The sequence below is a fragment of the Elephantulus edwardii genome, unplaced genomic scaffold (assembly GCF_000299155.1).
Source record: "Elephantulus edwardii isolate Elephantulus edwardi_28Jun2011 unplaced genomic scaffold, EleEdw1.0 scaffold00178, whole genome shotgun sequence".
Taxonomy (NCBI): domain Eukaryota; kingdom Metazoa; phylum Chordata; class Mammalia; order Macroscelidea; family Macroscelididae; genus Elephantulus; species Elephantulus edwardii.
This window is the reverse complement of record NW_006399928.1, coordinates 1461994-1466751: the sequence shown is the minus strand read 5'-3', so window position 1 is coordinate 1466751 and position 4758 is coordinate 1461994. Positions and strand designations below refer to the sequence as shown.

At 44.8% G+C, this 4758-nt stretch overlaps 1 pseudogene; it reads right to left on the bottom strand.

Annotated features, from left to right (window-relative positions):
• Positions 1-217: 217 nt before the first annotated feature.
• Positions 218-1150, bottom strand: LOC102864521 (annotated as a pseudogene).
• Between the last annotated feature and the right edge of the window lie 3608 nt (positions 1151-4758).

Sequence of the window (4758 nt, the reverse complement as noted above, 5' to 3'; positions counted from 1 at the left end):
TTCCCCCATACTCCTACTTCAACCAGGCACCTTGTCCAGCTGATACTGCTCCTGTGAGTAGGAACAGAAGTGCAGATGCAGGGGTGAGAGGCATGTACCTGTTCTTCCTGTCCCACCAATAGAGAACAGTCCTAGATGGAAATTTGAATGAGGCACCGGAAGGAACCTTTCGCAAGGCACAAAGGTCCACTTTCTCAGCAGGCTCACACTGGCTTCTTCAGATTTGTGTGATGCTTTGGTCAGGGGGTAGGGGCTGCAGGGCTTCCACCTGACCAAGGAGGACAGGAACATGGGGATGCTGCTGGGGGTCCACGGTCATCATGGAGGTTAGCAGCTGCCGCAAGGCTGGTGAATACCTGGAGCTTTCTGGGATATTGAGCTGGTTCTGCACAGCAAGGGCCACACTGTCACCTTTCTGGAACACCATGTCATACGGGCCTTCCCCAAACATCATGGCATACAACACACAGCCTAGGGACTCTATGGTCCTCACCCAGACGTCGGTTCGCTCATCAATAACACAGTGGCTTTGCACAGAGAAGAGCTCCGGGGCCCGGTAAGAGATGGTGCATCGCTGGGCCGCCCAGTCCTGTAGAGCCAGAGCCTGACGGGAGCCCTCGACATGAATGCGCGCTTGATTCATGGAACCTAAGTCCATTAAGACGGGCTGCCCCTCATCTCCAAGCAAGATATTGGTAGGCTTCAGGTCTCTGTGGGCATACCCCTTGGCATGAATGGCCTCAAGGCCTCTGCAGATACCCAGCAGCCGCAGTAGAATTTGGTCCTCAGTCAAGAAGTTGCCTTTGTCCTTCAGCTTTTCTATCTCATTCCACAACGTACCTCTCTTGAAGAAGGGCAGCAGCAGCCAGGCCTCATGTTTCGAGCCCCGCTCCCTCATACAGTAAGTCACGAGGTGAAGGATGTTGGGGTGATGGAAGAGGCGATGCATGTCTACTTCTCGCTGGGCTTCCTCTCTGTCCTGCTGCTCGTGACACAGAATTCGCTTCAGGGCGTAGAAGTGTCCATCATGTAACCCCTCCACTAGGTCCACATAGCTGAACCCACCCTCCCCCAGTTTCTGGATGAAGAGGTATCGTTTATTGTCAATGATGACAGTTCCCCGGGAGCAGACACACAGTGCATGGTCCATAGTGTCTCAGTCATCCTCTTCAAGGTCAATCGAGGCTACTGCAGGGATCGTCCAGGGTGAATGGGCTCTTCCAGGTGATGAGGTCAGGGCCTAGCAGATCACGCTTGGGCGGCCCCTTCGCTCGGGCCCATCGAGACGCAAAGGCAGTGCAGGGAGACGAGGAGCTGGACCACCCTTTGCAGAGACCACGCCGAGCAACCACCACGCTCACAACCCAGAACCCCTGACTGCCCACCGACCCGGCTCGGGCCACACAAGCATTCTATTGACTCTTTAAGCATTATTTGTGACCTTCCTTGTCCACTGTTATGGTTTCTGCATTGAAATTTATTTTATTGGAGATTAGTATTCCTAATCCTGGTTTTTTCTTATTTCAATTTGCTTGGTATATTTTCCCCCATCCTTTATTTTTAAATGTTTCTTTATCTTCGTTTTTCGGGTGTGCTTCTTGTAAACAGGATTTTTTTTTTTATCCAATCTGCTACTCTTCTTTTCTTCAGTGGTGCATTCAAACCATTCACATTCAGTGTGATTATTGAAAGGCAGGGTATTATTGCTATCATTTTGTTGAGTTCTTTTTGGTGTTATTGCTAATTACTTTGGTCCATGGTGCTTTCTGTGGCACCTCTGTAAGAAATACATCTCTCCTTGTTTTCTGCAATGCTGGTCTTGTTTTTACAAACGCCCTTAGTTTCTGTTTCTCTGCGAATATCTTGATCTCTCCTTCATATTTGATGGATAATTTTCCTGAGTATAGTATACTTGGTTGACAGTTGTGTTGTTTGAGTGTTTGATATATGTCCTTCCACTCTCTTCTTGCTCATATGGTTTCTGCTGAGAAATCAACACTTAGTCTTATGTGCTCTCCATTATAGGTTACTCTTTGTTTCTCCTTCGCTGCTTTCAGAATTCTCTTCTTATCTTTGGTTCTGGCAAATGTAACTATGATATGCCTTGGTGTTTTTCTTTTGGGGTCTATTCTATATGATGTTCGCTCAGCTTCTTGAATATATAGTCTTTAATTCTTTATTATACCTGGGAAGTTTTCTTCTAGTAATTCTTCCACAACTTTTTTAAAAAATTGTTTTTCTTTTTTTATTAATTGCTACACATTTTCTTCCTCTCTCTTCCTCAGCCCACCTCGCAGTGCACCCCTTTGTTCTAGATTGTTGACATACATGTAATGCCTAATCATATAATCCTTTTGGACAGTTCTTCCCCTCGTCTATTCTACTGCAATGTTGTTTATCCACTCTTTTCCCATTCTCTCCCAACCCCCATCCTTCGTGTCTGTACTATTTTATAACAGTGATATTATGCAGTGTTTGCCCTTTTTGTGATTGAGATAATTCACTCAACATAATGCCCTCCAGGCTCCCCCATAGTGTGTAATGTTTTACACGTTCATTGTTTTTTAGTGCTGCATAATATTCCATAGTGTGAATGTACCATAGTTTTTCTGTCCATTTGTTGATAGGCACTTGGGTTGCTTCCATCTCTTTGCTGTTATGAATAATGCAGCAATAAACATGAGTGTGCACACATTTGTTTGAGTCATAGTGCTGTTTTCTTTAGGGTATATTTTCAGTACTGGAATTGCTATGTCAAATGGTATTTCTACTTCCAACTTTTTGAGAAGGTGCCAGACTGCCTTTCCTTAGTGGCTGTACTGTTCTACATTCCCACCAGCAGTGAATAAGAATTCTAATATCTCCACAACTTGGCCAGCATTTGTTGTTTACTGGCCTGTTGAACTTTGCTATTGTTGCTGGGGTGAAATGATACCTCATAGCCATTTTGATTTGCATGTCTTGGTTCGATTCCATCTCTTTGCTATTGCTTCCACAACTTTTTCAGTGTATTTACTTGCTTTTTCCTGTTCTGTTCTGGGATTGCAACGATGAGCATGTTATTTCTCTTGATGGCGTCCCACATTATTCTTAGGTTTTCTTCTTTTTTTCTCCCTTTTCAATTCTGCTTTTTCTCCAGCAGATCAGTGGTGACAATTCTATCTTCTATATCATTGGTTCTGTCTTTAATCTCTTCAACTCTGCTCATGTTGACAGTATGTGAATCACCAGGCCTCATATTTTGGATTGTGGTTTCTTATTTTTCCAGTTGCACTAATGCCTCGTTTGTTTAATCTGCTTTGTTTTGGATTTTTTTTATCTCCTCCTGGTTTTTGCTTACAGTGTCCTGTAATTCTTCAAGTTTGTCTTTCACCCACTGATAATATTCAGTCATGTTCTTTTGAATGCTGTATCACAAAGTTCCATCAGACTTTCTGGCTCCAGGAAATACATTGAAACTGTGTGACTTTTTGCGGGTGACATCTTGTGTAGTGTGTGGGATAGCTTGATTTCTTCTAGGCATTGATTGATAAGCTCTTGAACTGAAGACTATGCTCTAGAGATCAATTGGGCAGCTACCACACCTGTGTCTTTCTCTGACCTTCTGACTTAATGGAACATTTGTTTCAGGGCCTGTGAGAGCAGCCTCTTCAGCTAAGTCAGAATAAGGTGCTCCAAATCAAAGGCAAGTTGATTGACTGGATGTGTAGGCACAGGTATGGAGCTAAATGGTGGGCAGGGCAGGCATGGGGGTAGGGCAACCAAAAGGGCGGGTCAGCCCCTTGTTGGGCCCTCACTCAGATTTCAGCTGTTTGGGTGTGGTCATGGGTGGGGTCCCTACTCAAATTTCAGCTGTCTGTTTCCCACTTATCCGCTTTTGCTCAGTGGTCTCTGGCCAGTGGTCCTTACCCAGGTGCCCTCACCCAACGGCCCCTGCTCCAGCAGGGTCTTGGGTCCAGTGAGACCCAAGAAAACTCAGTCATATTCTCACTGACCCACTCACCTCTGGCCAGTCTGTGGTGTGCACAAAGGTTCAGTAAAATTCCTACCAGCCCACTTGCTCCTGGGTGCTCTCCCAGGCAGTCAGCGGTGCCCAAGAAAACTCAATTAAATCCCTACTGGCACACCTCATAGTAGGCTGTTGGTGGGGCCCAAGAGAATTCAGCCAAATTCCCAGTGGCTTGATTATGAATCCAAGTAGGATGAAACTGTTGATAACGTCAATCCTTTTTTGTATCTATTATAATGTACCTATTGGCTCATTACTGAGGACCGTTTTTATCAGCAATGTATGCTAAGAAATTTGGAGGAGACCTGCCTGGCTGAGTGACTGAGGAGATTCGTATTTTTCCCAGTTTCCCAGAAATGTGGTCCAACAGACTTGGCTGATGTCAGATGGATCCTAGCTGAAAGCAGAGAATATCAGAAAAATATCTTTTTATGTTTTCTCGACTATGCAGAGACACTTGACTATGCAGATCATAACAAACTATGGCTAACAGTGTATTATTGCTATCATTTTGTTGAGTTCTTTTTGGTGCTATTACTAATTACTTTGGTCCATGGTGCTTTCTGTGGCACCTCTGTAAGAAATACAAGCAAGATATTGGTAGGCTCCACAGTCAACAGTGGTTGCTATGAGTCATAAACGACTCGATGATGTTGGCCGAGTGCTTCTTGATCTAGGTATGTTGTTGTTGTTGTTGTTGTTGTTGTTCTGTGCTGTTGAGTCGTTTGCGACTCATAGCGACCCTATGC